General features: G+C 37.8%; 1 protein-coding gene across 6 annotated transcripts in view; it reads left to right on the forward strand.

The window, feature by feature from the left end:
* The window catches only part of LOC106092931 (ephexin-1), a 186998-nt gene that overhangs the window by 133531 nt on the left and 32821 nt on the right, over positions 1–20646 (forward strand). Inside the window, exon 1 of one of the 6 annotated variants that reach the window (XM_059362402.1) lies at positions 6807–7030. The exons of 3 other annotated variants lie outside the window; for them this stretch is intronic. The gene's annotated coding sequence lies outside the window, so the exon portion shown is untranslated. Of the gene's footprint in view, positions 1–6806; positions 7031–7078; positions 7330–20646 lie in introns of those variants that run through there. 2 more of the 6 variants (XM_059362369.1, XM_059362436.1) reach the window with 2 other exon arrangements.

The raw sequence follows: 20646 nt of genomic DNA on the forward strand, positions 1-20646 counted from the left end.
TGTGTGTTTGTGTTACTGTTGGGCATACCATTCTATAAGAAATCCGTTATGGCCTTGAGAGACAGTAAAACTGAGATAAAGTAAGTGAAGGATGGAGAGAGAGAGAGAGGAAACGAAAAAGAGTTTATCAAACTACACTTCAAATTTTATGAGAATGGTTGCAATTTCTCGATTCCCTCCAAACATTTGGAAGTGACTTTCTCACTCCCTCCCAGAATTAAAAGGATCTAAAAAGTTCCTTTTGTGTGATAGTTTGTAGAGATTTCATCGGAATTCTATCATTCATGTTTCGCTAATTAGTTTCTCATAATCAACTGTTACAAATTTAAAAATAGATTTTTGTTGTTGTTTTGTACGCTAACTCAAAAAAACCCCACACAAGAGAATGTATGTTTACTAAGCCTTCTGTAATGAAGAAGGGCCCGTAGCACAGAGGGATAGCATAGGCCTCACAATCGTAAGGTTGGCTGTTCAAATCCCAGTCAGGGCAAATAATTGCAAATAAAATCTTCGACTATTAATCTCGATGTGAAAAAGAAATAAATTAGAAAGATAAATAAAAAAAAATAATTCTCACCGTAACAGATAAAAAAAGCATTACGAAAAAAAATATATTTTTTTAATTAATTACGTTGATGATCGAATTTTTTTTAGTCCATATTTAGTGACTCATGTGTATATATTGCCACGCGGCACGTTTTCTCTCGTACCGAGACACTAATTAGAGTAAAAAATGATATCGCCTGAGATTGTTTTCAACTTCCTTGAGTGCAGAATTATTGACTCGCACGATAGAAAATGTATGCAGGGTTGTGTCGAATGGCAGTGAAAAATAGGGAATGATTTTTTATCGAAATATTTTTTATTGTCCTTAATTCTATGCAAAAAAGGTTCAATTTTGCACTGCTTGTGTTGTTTTCCCCTCTTAGAGCTACTGCTTTTGCATGGGTTGAAATTTAAAATTTCAATTATTTCCATACTGAAGAACGGACGAACGTATCAGAGGGCAAATGGACGAACGTATCAGAGGGCAATCGAAGGGCCCAACACAACTAACTGTCCCAAATTTAAGAAAAATCGGACAATAAATGAGTATTTTATGGTCCAAGACCGTCAATCGAGAGATCGGTCTATATGGCAGCTATATCCAAATCTGGACCGATCTAAGCCAAATTGAAAAAGAATATTGAAGGGCCTAACACAGTTCACAGTTCAAATTTCGGCGAAATCGAACAATAAATGAGCCTTTTATGGGCCCAAGACCTTAAATCGAGAGATCGGTCTATATGGCAGCTATATCCAAAGCTGGAGCGATCGGGGATAAATTAAAGAAGGATGTCGCCTTTGTGCAAAGTATTGATTAAAGGCTATTATCGCATGGTGTCTATAACCATCTAGCGCAACTTTGTAATGAAAATCTATGCAATTCATCTAACACACGCTGGGAATCTTCCCCATGCATCTGACTTGCAATGAAATGATACTAAAAAATAAATCAAGATAATTTTTAACTTTTTTTGTATTAACATTCAAAACTTGTGAAAAAGTAAATTAAAGAGTTATGACTAACTCTGTTAACACGTCCAGTAACTAAATTCAAATCCTTACACCAATCCTTGTCAAAATCCGAAATTCCCGCAATTGTTTTCTAAATCAAACACATTTCCAATAACTTTCAGAACCATTCTACTACGACCTGGACTAAATTTTTTCTTTCAAAATTTCTTCATCATAGCCTTAAGTAAATGTGAGTATTAAAATATGATAATGTTTCAAATAGTTTCTCTTGTTAAAGTGGCGAAATTAAATATAATTGAATTGCTGCTAGCGAAACTATTTCGTTTGTTTCGTTTCGTAACAAGTCTGCAATGTCGAACATTCCAAGCACAGGGAAATGCTAATTGTTCAAAAATACCTATTTAAATATTCTTCCTGGCGTATAATTTCTTATAAAACACTTTATTCATGGTGCTTAAGAATTTATAGGTGCTTCAAAATATCCTTGCTTGCGTATACTTTATTAAAAATACCACATTAACAATACGACATGGTATCACAGCCTTTAACATTTATAGGTGCTTTGAGCAAAAAAGAAAACGTTATTGTGTAAAAAAAGCTTTGCATACTTTTAGGCAGTGTATAAAATATTTGAAAATAACGGTCTCCACAATCTCTCACATTTATCCACTAAACTGTTAAAGTTTAACATCGCCATGTTATTGCGAACACACCTCTGTTTATTATAACAGAGGTGTGTTCGTTGGGGAGCACAAATTGAGTTGAAGAGCACTATTCACCACTCTCTGAAAGAGCATCTAATAACCATTACTCACCAAAAAAGCCTACAAAGCAGCGTGTATGTTCCAATGCTATCTATGTATTGTACAAATTATAAAAGAGAAGTTTGGGGGAATGGTCGCAGTGCAGAACTTAACAATAGCAAATTAACGCATTATGACGTCGCACAATGGTAGGGAAATAAAAATGTGAAAATATAGATAATAGAGAAAAAAATGTGGGTTATACTTTTTATATATGTTAAAGATAAAACAAGTCCAGTTTAAATACATTTTTATGAAAATTCTGATTGATTCCAATAAATTTTTCCAAAAAAAAATTATATATATATATATATCTATGTACCACAGTGCGACGCCTATTTGGAGAGAAGTTTTACATGGCATTATACCTCACAAATGTTGCCAGCATTAGGAGTAGAAACAAATATTTTCTTATGGTCTCGCCAAGATTCGAACCCAGGCGTTCAGCGTCATAGGCGGACATGCTAACCTCTGCGTTCGGTTTTCCCCTTTGGTCGTTATGTTATGGTCATCTTCAAAACATTTTTTGCTGGAGCTTCTTCATACATGCTGACGATATACCGGGGGGCAAACCGCCAAAAATTGAAAATAAGTCTAAAACGGGTTTTAAAAAAATACTGAAAAAATCCAAGTCAAAATTTTGTAGAAATAAAAATTAGAAAACTGTTAAGCTGGATTGAGCAGATGTATGCCCTACGACGTTGCTGTATTGAATCCATTGTTTTGAGGAAAAGCCATCGAATTTATAGAAAATAATCGGCTCTGCCGGCGTCAATCGATGATGAATGTTTTCCAATACACTTACATCTAAACATACAAATATTTCTTACTTCTATATAGGTTCTATGTACAGAATATGCCCTTTGTGGGAATTGTGTAGGTCTATCCATTCTCCCGAAAAGTGTAAGTGAAATGCAGCAACATCAGAACAAAAAGTTTCATAGCAGCAACAGCGTAATGAGTTTGCTGACCACTGATATATATTACAAATGCTGTGTACGCAGTAGTGACCGTGGTCTGTGATTGCTGGTTTGTTTATGCAATTTGTTAATCTTTTGTTTACACTACTTTCTTGTTGGCGTGCATGAGTAATATTTTCTTATGCTATGAATATGTTATGAGTATGCATGCTACACCTCCACTTTTCGAAGAATGTTCATGTAAATGAAAATTTTCTGGACATTCCTTAAATGTTAAGTAAAACAAATAAGAGTTTACAAATTTTATCGGCATTTTAAGTATAATGGAAATATTTTGCGCATTCTATAACTCTCTAATATCTTTTTAAGGTGGGGACACTTCACCCTGAATGCGGATATCGGATTCGTGCCATTGTAGCCTATGACGCTGAACGCGTTCGAATCCTGGCGAAAACGTCGAACAAAGCGGTGTTTATCCCCTCTTAATGTTGGCGACATTAGCGAGGTACAATGCCATGCATGGCACTGCGGGACGGTTCCTGGTGGTAATGTTCTTCCTTAAGGTAATGTTCTCATTAGGGGAAGGATGGCACCTCCGATATTTCGACTTAAATATAAACGTCAAATTCGCGGTGAACTTCCAAATCCCTTTAATTTGAGGCTCATATTGTTATGGCCGGTAAATATGAACCGTTTGAAAGGTGTTTTGGGGTTGTGGAGGCTACCGGCACTTTGCACTGAAATTACAATAGATATCAAATTCGTTCTTTATTCCCAACGGAAATGAAGTTCAGTTTAAGGGGTGCTTTAGAGCGTACCCCAAAATACTTGGCTCCAAAATTGGATATCAAATTCGTTTTCTACTCTCAAATACCTTTCATTTGAGTCCCATATTGTCATAATGGGTCAAATGAACCATTTGACGTATGTTTAGGAGGAAAAGCGCCACCTAGACTTGCACGCAAATTTCAATGTCATATTCGTAATCTACTCCCTAATACCTATCATTTGGGGTTGGGCGACCTTCCATTACTTGGACCTAATGTTTTATGCCATATTTGTAATCTACTGCCTTTTACTTTTCATTAGAGTTCATATTGACATAAACTTCGAATATATCTGTTTAGAGGAGTATTCGGGTTGGGGGGGGGGGGCCCGCTGGGTATTTGAATTCAACTTTTAATACCATATTCGTTTTCTGGTCTCCAATATCTTTCATTTGATACCCTTATTGTGCCCATCGGACCTCTATCGGATATGGGCGGCGTTCTTAGGGTAAGGGGGAAGGTCCGCCTCCACCCAATATCTAAAACGTATATAGCCTATGTTCCCTTCCAGACAAACGTACACAATCTATGAAAATTTTAAGAAAATCGGTTCAGCCAAGTATCATATAGTCATAATGAATCTAATGGCGTTTTTAAGGGGTGGCATGACCCCCTATACTTCGATCTGATTTTGTATACCAGATTCGAAATCTACTCACGAATACCTTACATTTGAGCTTCATATTGAAATGAACATCCAATATGTCTGTTTGGGGGAGTTTTGGGGTTGGGGCGGCCCGATGGGTACTTAGACTCAAATTTTAATACCATATTCGTTTTCTTCTCTCCAATACATTTTATTTGATACCTATATTTTCCCGATCAGTCCACTTTTTATTTTGGGTTGTCTTGTTTGCGTAAGGGGGAGGGTCCGTCCCTTTTCCGATACCGAAAAATTATGTAGCCTATATTTCCTTCCAGACCAACCTGCACAATGTGCGAAAATTTTGAGAAAATCGGTTCTGCCGTTACGCAACAAACAAACTGAGTCCCATATATCCGTGATTGGCTAATGTGCCCATTTTGGGCGTTTTTGTGTGGGTGGGGTGAGCCCCTAACTTCGACATGAATTTGTATGCCAGATTTGTTATCTACTCCCGCATACTCTTCATTTGATACCCATATTGTTCTTTTGATTTTGGGTAGTGTTTTTGGGGTAATCCCCTTTCGTTATCAACAATTATAAGGCCTATTCCTACTTCTTGACCATATTCGAAATCTACTCCCAAATACCTTTCATTTGAGCTCCATATTGAAATGAACATCCAATATGTCTGTTTGGGGGAGTTTTGGGGTTGGGGCGGCCCGATGGGTCCTAGACTCAAATTTTAATACCATATTCGTTTTCTTCTCTCCAATACATTTTATTTGATACCTATATTTTCCCGATCAGTCCACTTTTTATTTTGGGTTCTGTTTTTGGCATAAGGGGGAGAGTCCGTCCCCCTTCGGATAGCGAAGAATTATATAGCCTATGTTTCCTTCCAGACCAACCTACACAACATGCGAAAATTTCTAGAAAATCGGTTCTGCCGTTTTTCATTCTATACGGAACAGACAACCCGAGTCCCATATATCCGTAATTGGCTAATGTGCCAATTTTTGGCGTTTTTGTGGGGTGGGATGACCCCCTATTCTTCGACATCAATTTGTAGGGTCCGCCCCCTTCCGTTATCAAAAAATTATAAAGCCTATTCCTACTTCCTGACTATATTCGTAATCTACTCCCAAATACTCTTCATTTGAGTCCCATTTTGCCATGATATTGTCATGGTCAAATAAACTTATTTTAGGGGTTTTGGGGCTGGGGCGGCCTCCAGATACTTGGACCCTACTTTTATTATGAAATTCGTACTCTACTCTTGAATCCCATATTGTTTCATTTGAATCCCATATTGTCTCGTTCGGTCTACTATTATTTTTGGGTAGTACTTTTGGGGTAAGGGGAGGGTCCGCCCCCTCCCGATATCCAAAAAATTATGTAGCCTATGTTTCCTTTCAGACCAACCTACACAATATGTGAAAATTTCAAGGTAATCGGTTGAGCCGTTTTTGAGTCTACACCGACAAACACAAATTTAATTTTATATATAACATATATGTTTTTTTTCATCCATTCTTAAATATGGTGTAGCTCAACAAGATCTCTCCTTACGCCTTCTCTTTTTTCTAAAAACTTCCCACTGTTCCTTGCTTACAAATTCTAACAATGTCATACATGATGAGATCAAATGAGAGAATAACATTCACTTCAAATAAAGATAAGCTCTTAATGATGTTATTGTGGCTCCCATAGAACAACCCCCTTACTTCTCACAGAATAATTCCGTTTTTACAGATAACGTTAGACTGTTAATTCTTGCTGCTTGTTTCTTTGTTATTATTGTTTTTATTTGTACTTCTTGTTTCGGAAAGTGTGGGGGATATATGCTTCACTTGCTTTGCTACAATTGAATTGAGCACAGAGAGCAAGAGTAAGGCAGAGCACAACAAAAAAACCAGAGATCTCTTGCAAATTAACTGAAACTAATAAAACTTGAACAACAACTATTTGGTTATGTTCCCCCTCCCCGCACCAGCACACCATGCCTGAGATGTATGAATAGGATGGATGGGCTTTTTTGAAGGGGATCAAAGCCAAAGCAAAGCGTAGCAACAAAAACTGCAATTATGAGCGAAAAAAAGACGACAGCAGCTTGGACTGCTGTAGTTGTTTTTTGTTTCAATGTGGAAATATAAAATTCAGTTGTGCCTTTAATACCCGGGAGAGTGGAAGTAGCGTCGCATATAATTTAACGGCTTCGGGCTTTCGGGGTTTTTCTTATTTTATTTGGATAACGCCAAACTAGAAACAAAACCAACAAAGCGAGTGCAGTTTTTTGTGAAAGATAAAAACCAAATTGTAAAAATACCAAATATTTACCACAACAGCTTGTTAATATGCCAAACACAAAGAGAAATGGTGGAGTTTTTGTGTAACAAAATGAAAATTTCAAATGATTTGTGATTTTGTCTTTTTTGAAACAAAGCCAAGACAAATAAAGTGCATAAATACCTGAGTCGAAATTAAAAATAATAGAAATTTACAAAAAAAAATGGCAAAATATACCAACCTAAGTGAAAGGCTTTGAATGATGTGGTGTTTTCAAACAAAATTAAAAGTTTTATACCTAAATAAAAATTCCACACTTCATTACCCCCAGATGGGGCATACATACAGACAAATCCCGGAAGAAAATCCCATTTATCTGCTTACTCTTCGTGAGAAAAAATAAACCGTTTAGTTTAAAACCAATTTGCATCTAGAAAAACTTGTTTAGAATAAAAACTTAAATGCGATTCCAATTTTCCACAACCAGAATTGCTATGACTGACCATCATACCACCAACTACGTGCAATTACTGCTGCAGCTGCTGCGGGTGGTGGTAGCCAGAGCGGCAGTAATACGATCAACTGCAACTATAGTAGAGTGCCAGGGTTGCCACATGGGCTTTTTTAGGCCGAAAAAATGTAAAATTAAAGTTGCTAATTTTAGGATTAGGGAATTATGTTTGACTCGTTTGCTCTAAACCAGCTGGGACATGCATACTATTGCACTTACGGTTTCGGCTTATGTTCTTATAGGCGTAAACAAAAACCTTCGTTGAATGGGTTACCTACCAATAACGTCAGTCCATCTTGTTAGAAAAATAAAAGCAAAAGGAAAGAAAGATGTTGTCCCTGAATCATGAGGCAAGAAAATGGGTTATAGATTGCAGGTTTATCCCGACCCTTAGTTTTAAAACAGCGATGGGCACTCTAACACAGTTGAAAATACTAAATTGTGTTTGTTTTAGTGGCAGTAAACCCCACCGTAAACCAAGTGAAATATTGTAGCTATGAAAAATAACAACAATGCGTTGGCCCAACGAGCAACACGAAGTTGCTTGCACTGTACGTAAATTACTGTTAGTTTTTCCTATACCCGCGGGCATGGGAATTCATGTACGGTTGTGTGTTATTGCCCATCTATGTTTTAAAATAAGAGTTGGTATTCTATTCTGCTTTCGGAATAGTCGCGGAAATTGTTAATTGATCCGCGAGCGGAATTTGACAGTTAGGTTTTGTTATTATTTTCATATCAAAAGACGTTTTATATCTGCACTTATGTTTTTTTTTGTTTTTTTTTCGCAAATAAATAAAATAACAAAAAGAAAAATGAAACATTGAAACCAATAAAACAAAAATGATGCCGACAATGATGTCAAGCGTTGCCACTAAAATTTCTTTTTGGCATTTTCCTCACTATAAACAGAGTAATACTTTTTCGCCCATATTCCTCCAGCATTTCGCCGACGTTTTTTTATATGGAGTTTGACAGCATTCCGCCTTAAAAGCTGAACAGAATACTCAGCTTTAGCCAGGCCAACATTTATCCACCTTTTCCAAACAAAACGGCAACACTGTTTGCAAGTCACCCATAGAACAATGTATGGAATCCATCATTGTCCATTCTCCTCGAACGTCAACTAAGAGTCAGTCCTCATGCTTGTCATCATCATCGATACTCTCCGAAGATTGTAGAGCTGTTGTGTGTGTTGTGAGGGCAAGCAGGTTGTGATCTGCTCTGCGGCCAGCATGAATTGTTGTTAATTTCCCCCGCACACCAACATCATCTTCTTCGTCACCACACTGGTGGTGGTGGTGGTGGCACGGGCTGTGCTGGCCTGGTGCTTAGCAATGACGAAATTCATCATCATTGTTTAGCGAAAAATAAACAAAACAAAAAAAAATAAAATGTTGTACATAAAACCCCGATATGAAACCTGAATACAGACGCTACCATTGCCGCCTGGCCTGGCCATCGGGTTAGTACTAAGCCGATGAGACAGACTGTAAACCAGTAAATTGTTTATCTGCTCGCATGAACCTTGAAAATAAAACTACTACAATACCTAAACTCCATATTTTTTCGGTTTAAAAAAAAATCGCTCTATGCTAACAATATAAAATTCACCAAAAACAAAAAGTGATGGAAAAAGAAGTCACCTTTGATATTCGCTAGCACAGTGTGTGTTGATATCTTGAGTGAATTGGTTAGCAGGTTTTGAGTTTTTGGGGAATGGATATAAAAACAAGTAAAAATGCGTTAAGTTTGGCAGGGCCGAGCTTTGGATACTCACCACCTCGGGTATATATGTAAACCACTTTTGTCAAAATCCGGTGAAAAATGCATAACTTATGCCCCCACAGCAGCTTTATCGAAATATTGCCCGATTTGGACCAAATAGTAATCCGGTGAAAAATGCATAATTTATGCCTCCATAGCAGCTTTATCAAAATATGGTCCGATTTGGACCAAATTCGACACGGATATTGAGAGGTCTAATAAGTACAAGTCATTGTTTTTTTGTAGATCAAAATATTGGTCTTTGTATTGTATCGTTGTATAGCCGTATCCAAATATAGACCGATCTGAACCATAAACTACACGGATGTCGAAAAGCCTAACATAAGTCACTGTGTCAAATTTCAACGAAACTGTGTCAAATTTCATCGGAAATCGGATTATAAATGCGCCTTTTATGGACCCAAAGCCTTAAATCGAGAAATCGGTCTATATGGCAGCTATATCCAAATCTGAAACGATCTGGGCCAAATTGAAGAGGGATGTCGAAGGGCCTAACACTACTCACTGTCCCAAATTTCGGCGAAATCGGACAATAAATGCGCCTTTTACGGGCGCAAGTCCTTAAATCGAGAGATCGGCCTATATGACAGCTATATCCAAATCTGAACCAATCTCGGCCAAATTAAAGAAGGATGTCGAAGGCCCTAATACAACTCACTGTCCCAAATTTGGGCAATATCGGACAATAAATACGACTATTATGGGCGCAAGACCTTAAATCGAGAGATCGGTCTATATGACAGCTATATCCAAATCTGGACCGATCTAGGCCAAATTGAAGAAAGATGCCAAGTGGCCTAACACAACTCACTGTCCCAAATTTCAGCAAAATCGGATAATAAATGTGGGTTTTAAGAGCCTAAGACCCTAAATTGGTGGATCGGTCTATATTACAGCTATATCCAATTCTGGAGCGATCAGGACCAAATTGAAGAGAGATGTCGAGTGGCAAATTCGGAGAGAAGTTTAACACGGCATAGTACCTCACAAATGTTGCCAGCATTAGGAAGGGGAAAACCACCGTTAAAAATTTTTTCTGATTGTCTCGCCAGGATTCGAACCCAGACGTTCAGCGTCATAGGCGGACATGCTAACCTCTGCGCTTCGGTGGCCTCCTTCATTGATCAACTAGCACATTTAGTTGCCGAGAGGAAATCCCGAGACATCATAAACTCAGCAGCGGCTTCCGGTCGACCAAACGGTCGAGAAGCAAAAGTGCGGCCCAATTTCCCGTCGCAGACGAGCGTGATGGGGCTCATTGCACGGACCCAACTAATCTCAGTATCGGCGAGCCGAATCTGGAAATAAAAAGGATAGTCAACGAACATAAGCGGAATTTGGGCCGGGAACACCTGAAGCAATGTAACTTAGGCACCGGTTTAGGGAAGCTGTGGTCTACTGTTAAGTCACTCTCGAACCCCGGTAGACGGAATGACAGGACCTCAGTCACTTTTGGCGAAATAACCGTGACTGATCCGAAGAGATTGTTCAACTGTCAATTTATTGTGCATCCTAAGAATGATAGGACTAGGATGAGAACCATTCATGGTAATTGTGGTCTCCAAGCCGATGGATAACCATAACAACTTACAGTGGACGAAGTTACGAATGTCATCCGTTGCGCCAAGTTAGCCAAGGCATAGAATCCCGACAGAATCTCTACACTGATGCTGAAGAATCTGGATCCAGTTGGAGTCGAATAACTGATAACTGTCCTCAACCTGTCTTTGAGCACTCTTATAGTACCCGATGTCTGGAAGATGAGTTCTGAAAAGTTTCCAAAGGGCAAGGGGCAGTCGTACAGACCGATCTCTCTTCTCTCACTTGTAGCCAAGACGCTTGAAGCACTACATCTCTCAAGCCGCTTTGGAAAATTGCCATTCGTACAGCATTTGCCGTGGCCTTAATCATTCCGACCATGTGATAGGACGGACATCGTTCGACATGGTCAGCCATGCCAACCTATTTGGGGACATTGCCAACACGTCCCTCCAGCCAAGCCTGAAACGCTGGGTCCCGAATTATGTATGTGGTCGCCAGTCATTTGTGAAAATTAGGAGTAAGAAGTCGGAACACCATAGATTGAAACAGGGTGTTCGTCAAGGCGGGTTGATATCTCCGGCGCTGTTTAACCTCTACCTATCCTCTATTCCACCACCTTCAGACAGTACGATCATGACATATGGCCGCCCACATATTGGTGACATCTGCGCTAGGTTAAACGTTTAGAGGTCTGAAGATATCTGCCACCAAATTTTCTGCCACAATGTTCACTACAAATACACGTGAGGTGAATATTGAGCTGAATTTGATGGTCGATGGAGTTACAATTCCAACCATCAAGTATCCCAAGATACTTGGTGTCATATTGGACGGCTCTTGCAAATTCTCCTCCTGAAATCTGCAATGAGGTCAGATTTCTGATATTTTTTTCAGGGCCAAGTGCGTGGGTGGCCGCCCCACCCTAAATACCCCTTAAAGTGGACGCATTATGACAGCAAGGGGGCTCAAATCTGATATCTGTTTTATGGCCAGTGTTTCAGGGATGCCTTACCTCATAAATTCCCCCTAAAGCACACATATATACCGAGTATAGCAATATGTAGCTTAAATGTGGTTTCTGGGAGTAGAGTATAAATCTGACTTTCCACTTTCTGGGCAAAGGGTTCGACAACTCTAATCCACCACCAAAACCAAGAGAATGAAGTAGATCTAATATTCCAAATTTTAATGGGCGAACCCTCCCCTTAACCTATTCTTAAAAAGTCAGATCTCGGAGATGGGTGGGGCAATTAGGAAAATTTAATTTGTTTATAGTAACTCAAGAACATAAATTTGATATCCATATTTAGGGTGGGATATTTAGGGGGACCGCGCCACCTCCAAAACCCGCCAAATGGTAATATTAACGAATAATGACAATATGGGGCTCAAATGAAAGGTATTTGAGACAAGACCTCGAATCTGATATATGGGCGTCCTTCCTCACCCTCAAAAATACCCCCCTACCGGATATATTTATCGACCACAGCAATATAAGGCTCAAATGAATGGTATTTGGGATTAGAGCAAGAAAATGTTATCCATATGGGGGCGAAACATCTGAAAGGCCGTACCAGCACCCCTAAACATGACTTATTTCCTGACCGTGAGGTAGTATAGGGCTCAGATAAAAGTGAGTGAGTCAGAGAGTGAAAAAAGGTGCAGCGGAGCGGGCCCTGTGTTTAGATGGTGATGCTATAAAATGGTCATTTGTGAACCAAATCCCTTGAAATTTAATACGAAGGATTTCCTCTTGACTCTCGACATTATTGGTGAATTTCCTAGAAATCGGTTCAGATTTAGATATAGCTGCCATATATGTATATCGCCCGATTTTCACTTCTAGAGCCACTGCGAGCGCATTTATTGACCAATATTGCCAAAACTTCGTACAACGATTTCCCCGACGACTTCCACAATATCTGAGGAGTTTCCTCGAAAACGGTTCAGATTTAGATATAGCTCCCATATATATGTTCGTCCGAATATTGCAATAAAGTGCTCATTTGTTAACCGTAGTTATTACAGTTCAAACATATTTGCGCTACATTTGATACGGATTGTTTAATAGTCCATTTGAAAGCATCCGACGAGGTCCATCAAAATTGGTTCAGAATTGGATATAGCTCTCACCTTGTATTTATAGTGTAGGTGTAGGGTACTGTACACTCGGCATCGCCCGAAATTTGCCCTTCCTTACTGTTTTTTTTTTATACCCACCACCGTAGGATAGGGGGTATATTCATTTAGTCATTCCATTTGCATCACATCGAAATATCTATTTCCGACCCTACAAAGTATATATATTTCGGATCGTCGTAAAATTCTAAGACGATTTAACGATGTCCGTGTGTCTGTCCGTCCGTCCGTCTGTTGGAATCACTCTAAAGGCTTCATAAATTGAGATATTGAGCTGAAATTTGGCACAGATACGTTTTTTTTAATGCATGCTGGTTAAGCTCTTGAACGGACCATATTTGGATATAGCTGCTATATAGACAGATTTTCCGATAAAGGGTCTAATGGCCATAAAATGTATTAATTTTTCATCGGATTTTGCTGAAATTTTAAACAGTGAGTAGTTTTAGGGCTCCCGACATCTGACACAAATAGGGTTCAGATCGGACTATATATAGATATAGCTGTCATATAGACCGATCTGCCGATAAAGGGTCTGAAGCCCATAAAAGCTTTATTTATTTTCCAATTTCGCTGAAATTTGAAACAGTAAATAGTTTAACGCTTCTCAACTCCGAACCTAAATATGGTTCAGATCGGACTATATTTAGATATAGCTGCCATATAGACCGATCTGCCGATAAAGGGTCTGAAGCCCATAAAAGCTTTATTTTTTAACCGATTTCGCTGAAATTTGAAACAGTGCTTAGTTTTAGGCCTCCTAACATAGGACCAAAATGTGGTTCAGATCGGACTATCAGCTGCCATATAGACCGATCTGCCGATAAAGGGTTTTAAACCCATAAAAGCTTTATTTTTTAACCGATTTCGCTGAAATTTGAAACAGTGCTTAGTTTTAGGCCTCCTAATATAGGACCAAAATGTGATTCAGATCGGATAATATTTAGATATAGCTGCCATATAGACCGATCTCCCGATTAGGGGTCTGAAGCCCATAAAAACATTATTTAATGTCCAAATTCGCTGAAATTTGAAACAGTAAATAGTTTAACGCTTCTCAACTCCGAACCTAAATATGGTTCAGATCAGACTATATTTAGATACAGCTGCCATATAGACCGATCTGCCGATAAAGGGTCTGAAGCCCATAAAAACTTTATTTATTCTTCAATTTCGCTGAAATTTGAAACAGTGCTTAGTTTTAGGCCTCCTAATATAGGACCTAAATATGGTTCAGATCGCACTATATTTAGATATAGCTGCCATACAAACCGATCTGCCGATAAGGGGTCTGAAGCCCATAAAAACTTTATTTTTTATCCGATTCTGCTGAAAACATTGAGTAGTTTTACACCTCCTAACAATGGACCAAAATGTGATTCAGATCGGACTATATTTAGATATAGCTACCATACAGACCGATCACCCTATAAAGGGTCTGAAGCCTATGAAAGCCCTATTAAATACCCGATTTCGTTCAAATTTGAAACAGTGGGTAGTTTTAGGTCTCCCGATATCCGCCCCAAATATGGTTTGGATCGGACAATATTTAGATATAGCTGTCATATAGACCGATCTCCCGATAAAGGGTCTGAAGCCCATAAAAGCATTATTATACCCTCCACCATAGGATGGGGGGTATATTAATTTCGTCATTCTGTTTGTAACTACTCGATATATTCGTCTGAGAGCCCATAAAGTATATATATTCTTGATCGTCGCGAAATTTTATGTCGATCTAGCCACGTCCGTCCGTCCGTCTGTCTGCCGAAAGCACGCTAACTTCCGAAGGAGTAAAGCTAGCCGCTTGAAATTTTGCACAAATACTTCCTATTAGTGTAGGTCGGTTGGTATTGTAAATGGGCCATATCGGTCCATGTTTTGATACCGATCTTGGGTCTTGACTTCTTGATCCTCTAGAGTGCGCAATTCTTATCCGATTGGGATGAAATTTAGCACGACGTGTTTTGTTATGATATCCAACAACTGTGCCAAGTATGGTTCAAATCGGTCCATAAACTGATATAGCTGTCATATAAACCGATCTTGGGTCTTGACTTCTTGAGTCTCTAGAGGGCGCAATTCTTATCCGATTGGAATGAAATTTCGCACAACGTGTTTTGTTATGATATCCAACAACTGTGCCAAGTATGGTTCAAATCGGTATATAACCTGATATAGCTGCCATATAAACCGATCTTGGGTCTTGACTTCTTGAGCCTCTAGAGTGCGCAATTCTTATCCGATTGGAATGAAATTTCGCACAACGTGTTTTGTTATGATACCCAACAACTGTGCCAAGTATGGTTCAAATCGGTATATAACCTGATATAGCTGCCATATAAACCGATCTTGGGTCTTGACTTCTTGAGTCTCTAGAGTGCGCAATCCTTATCCGATTGGAATGAATTTTTGCACGAAGTACTTTGTTTTGATATCCAACAAGTGTGCCAACTATGGTTCAAATCGGCTCATAACCTGATATAGCTGTCATATAAACCCATCTTGGGTCTTGACTTCTTGAGTCTCTAGAGGGCGCAATTCTTATCCGATTGGAATGAAATTTCGCACAACGTGTTTTGTTATGATATCGAACAAGTGTGCCAAGTGTGGTTCAAATCGGTTTATAACCTGATATAGCTGTCATATAAACCCATCTTGGGTCTTGACTTCTTGAGTCTCTAGAGGGCGCAATTCTTATCCGATTTTAATGAAATTTTGCATGACGTTTTTTATTTTTACTTTCAACAACTGTGTCAAATAAGGTTTAAATCGGTTCATAACCTGATATAGCTGCCATATAAACCGATCTGGGATCTTGACTTCTTGAGCCTCTAGTTTTTTTATCCAATTTCACTGAAATTGGAAACAGTGGGTAGTTTTAGGCCTCCCGACATCCGCCCCAAATATGGTTTGGATCGGAAAATCCAATTTTCATTGGATTTGGGCGAAAGTGGGTTTACCCGAGGTGGTGGGTATCCAAAGTTCGGCCCGGCCTTTTTACTTGTTTAATTTTGTAAAAATTTGATTTTGTATATAATTTTACCTATTAATGATTTTGCAACACTGTGCAGACATGCGATTACAACAAATAATGACCATTAAATAAAATACCCTCGAACTAATGAATGAAGCAGATGATTTTTAATATTTTTTTTTTTTTATAGTTTTTTGTTCAATTTCTTACAAAAAGACCATATCCAATTCATTTAAGGCAGTGCTGAGGTTATTGTCTGAAATCGAACAGCAAAAAAAAAAAAAAACAAAAACAATAAAAACACGTAGGTACATAAATTAATTATGGTTTTTTTTCAATGCAGTTTCTTTTTTTTGGCATTTTGGTTTGGTTTTTCCATTTGATGCGTTAAAAACAATTGAAAAATTGCATTTAATTTAAAATTCAAAATAGACTCAACCACAAAACTTGGACTATCGGACACACAAATTCAGATAAAGTAAAATGTGTAAAAAATAAGGCCTGATACACTTTACAATAAAAAGGTGAATAAAACTGCTTTAGTTAAGGCCACATTATTTCCCATCTTCTTCATCGCCCAGAGTGTGAAGACGCAGTGAAGTGATCGCACAGCCGTCTTAATGGGCTTCCGCATATATGGCAAAAATGTTGCACAAACTCATTTTCCTTATATGTAGAAACGAACACACAGCTACTCGAGGAAAAAATGGCAAAGTTGGAAGAAATTAAAAAAAAATAAAAAATAAAAATAAATATAGGCGTACCAAGAAAAATAAAAACTTATCAAGCGCATGTCGGCTACACAACATTCCACAAGTTTGCAAAAAACAAACCGCTCAACTCGTCTTCTTCGTCTGCCTCAAGGCTGTCCGTATGTCGTCTATACAACATCAAATCACACTTGGCGGCAGAGTTCATTGTACATTAAATTTCATAAACACCTACTTTGAATGGAATTGGAATTGCCATGCTGCGTATTCACTAGTAGTTGCAAATATCTTTTAACGCTGCCGCTTCAAGTCAAGTGTATTTCAAAACCACAACAAAAGCATAAAAAAATAAACAAATTTTTGTTTTTTTTTTTTTTTTTGAAATGTGACAAAAATGTGCCGTTTTTAGGAATTTCATATGCATTTAGGCGTTCAAGCGCCGCCGCGCAAGCGCACTTACAAATTGTTGTTAATTCAAGTTTCCTTCGAGGCGTAAAGCCCATACGTTTCGCAACTAGGAAGAAATCTTCAAGCCAACCTGCGGTGATCCACTTAACCAGAACAGGTTGGATTTGGGCATGGCTCAGATTAGCTGAAAATAACATTCCATTCAAATGTAAACAAGGAAATTATTATATTGGGTTGCCCAAAAAGTAATTGCGGATTTTTTAAAAGAAAGTAAATGCATTTTAGATAAAACTTAGAATGAACTTTAATCAAATATACTTTTTTTTACACTTTTCTAAAGCAAGCTAAAAGTAACAGCTGATAACTGACAGAAGAAAGAATGCAATTACAGAGTCACAAGCTGTGAAAAAATTTGTCAACGTCGACTATATGAAAAATCCGCAATTACTTTTTGGGCAACCCAATATACTTTCGTGAAAAGTGACAACATTCTTAAATATATGTTTAAGTTTCAAAAAAGTCAACAATCTCAGTAAATTTGTAAGTATGGAAAAAAATTGACACAATTTCACAAATCCACCATTGCGATGAAAGATCCATGGATTAAAGTTCGAATTGCTTCAGCGCGCTCTATTATCCACCATTATTATTATTTTTTGTTTCCAAACTTAAAAACAAGGATTGGGGGAAAAAAAAAATTTTACAAATAAAGTGGTAGAAGTTGTGGTTGACGGCTATTTTAAGGAGCTAAACAGTTCATATTACAAACAGGGTATAAAAGCCGTTGAAAATCGTTGGAAAAAATGTATCGAGCTTAAAGAAGATTTTGTTGAAAAATAAAGAACATTTTTTCCAAATTTGTTGTTTTTTCATTACTAGTTTTAATGTGATACTTATTGTAGTTAAGTTATATATGGTTTAAAATATGTTTTATAGGTTTCCATCAAATCTATAACTATTCAGTCTTGGAATCATAGATTCTATTTTGGACGTCAAAATAAGCAGCGCAGCCTGCAGTCACAGCATCTCTCAAATTAAATCGAACCTTTTGTTGATTAAAATTGTTTTATGCAAATGTGTTTTTTTACAGATTTGTTTTTTTTTTTGGGCCATTGGCATAAGTCATATATAGCAATTTTAAGCATCCTAACATCATTGATTTTCATTATGAAGTGTTTGCTCTTGAAATGTCAAAAGTGTTGAATATTTCAGGTTTTATCTGGTTGTTGTCACTTGGATGGTAACGCAACTGAAGACGATTAATCATTTCAAACAATTTAAGGTTTACTTTAACTCTTTAACTCTAGATAGTAATCGATATGTTTATTGATGTCTGCTTGAGAGATACATACATACAATGGTACTACACTTTTTGTGGTTTTTTTTTCTATATTGATAATAAGGAAAAATAAATAATCGATATGTTAATTGCTAGATTTTTATACCCACTACCGAAGGATGGGGGTATATTCATTTTGTCATTTCGTTTGCAACACATCGAAATTGCCATTTCCGACCCTATAACGTATTTATATTTATAATCACCGTAAAAATCTAAGACAATCTAGCCATGTCCGTCCATCTGTCGTTAAAATCGCTACGCTACCGTCTTTAAAAAAAGAGATATTGAACTGACACTTTGCACATGTATATTGGACTATATCTTGATATAGCCTCCATATAAACCGACCCTCCGATTTTGGGTCTTAGGCCCATAACAGCCACATTTAATATCCGATTTTGCTGAAATTTGGGGCAGTGAATTGTGTTAGGCCAGTCGACATCCTTTCTCTATTTGGTCCCGATCGGTGCAGATATGGATATAGCTGCCAAATAGACCGATCTCTCGACTTAAGGTCTTGGGCCCATAAAAGGCGCATTTATTGTCCGATTTTGCCAAAATTTGGCATTTCTCCGTATCTATAACAACATTCCGAAATTTTCACATTAGCCGTTTTTTATTTTTTTTCGGCTGTTGTCATCAACTATCCAGTACAACTTTGTATTGGAAATCTTGAAACTTGAATTCCATTAATCGATATATTTATTGATCTCTGTTTGATAGATATATTGTACAGTAATTTCCATTGTCAAACCCTTTTTGTGGGTATTTCCATATTGATAATAAGTGCAGATATATTATTGGGTTGCCCAAAAAGTAATTGCGGATTTTTCATATAGTCTGCCTTGACAAATTTTTTCAACGGCTTGTGACTCTGTAATTGCATTCTTTCTTCGGTCAGCTATCAGCTGTTATTTTTAGCTTGCTTTAGAAAAAAAGTGTAAAAAAAGTATATTTGATTAAAGTTCATTCTAAGTTTTATTAAAAATGCAATTACTTTCTTTTAAAAAATCCCCAATTACTTTTTGGGCAACCCAATAATTAATCGATTTTTGAAAGATCACGAATATAAAAATATATTTTTTTAGACCTCCATTTGTCGAATTAATAGATTTCCTCCATATCGATAACAACAGCTTTAATCGATTGTTACCGATATTTGTATACCCTCCGCCATAGGTTGGGGGTATATTAATTTCGTCATTCTGTTTGTAACACCTCGAAATATGCATTTGAGACCCCATAAAGTTTATATATTCTTGATCATAATGTCATTTTAAGTCGATCTAGCCATGTCCGTCCGTCTGTCTGTCGAAAGCACGCTAACTTTCGAAGGAGCAAAGCTAGCCGCTGGAAATTTTGCACAATTACTTTCCATTAGTGTAGATCGGTTGGGATTGTAAATGGGCCAAATCGGTCCATGTTTTGTTATAGCTGCCATATAAACCGATCTTGGGTCTTGACTTCTTGATCCTCTAGAGGGTGCTATTCTCGTCCGATTTGACTGAAATTTTGCACGTAGTGTTTTGGTATCACTTCCAACAACTGCCCTAAGTATGGTCCATGCTTTGATGTAGTTGCCACATAAACCGATCTTGGGTCTTGATCGGTTATTTGGTATAGCTGTCATATAAACCGATCATGGATTTTGACTTCTTGAGCCGCTAGAGGGCGCAATTCTCATTCGATTTGGCGGAAATTTTGCATGAGGTGTTTTATTATGACTTCCAACAACTTTGTTTAGTATAATTCAAATCGGTTCATAATTTGATATAGTTGTCATATAAACCGATCTTGGATTTTGACTTCTTGAGCCTCTGGAGTGCGCAATTCTCATCCGATTTGGTTGAAATTTCGCATGAGATGTTTTGTTATGACTTCCAATAGCTGTGCCAAGTATGGCGCAAATCGGTACATAACCCGATATAGCTGCCATATAAACCCGATCTAGGGTCTTGACTTCTTGAGCCTCTAGAGGGCGCAATTCTCATCCGATTTGGCAGAAATTTTGTACAACGGCTTCTCTCATGACCCTCAACTTACGTGTCTTATATGGTCTGAATCAATCAATAGCTTGTTACAGCTTCCATATAAACCTATCTCCAGATTTTGCTTCTTGAGCGCCTACAACGCGCAATTCTTATCCGAATGAACTGAAATATTACACAATGACTTGTACAATGTTGAGCATTCATTTATGGTCCGAATCGGACTATAACTTGATATTGCTCCAATAGCATAACAGTTCTTATTCAATATTCTTTGTTTGCCTTAAAAGAGATTCCGCGC

The sequence above is a fragment of the Stomoxys calcitrans genome, chromosome 1, assembly GCF_963082655.1.
Source record: "Stomoxys calcitrans chromosome 1, idStoCalc2.1, whole genome shotgun sequence".
NCBI classification, from domain to species: Eukaryota; Metazoa; Arthropoda; class Insecta; order Diptera; family Muscidae; genus Stomoxys; species Stomoxys calcitrans.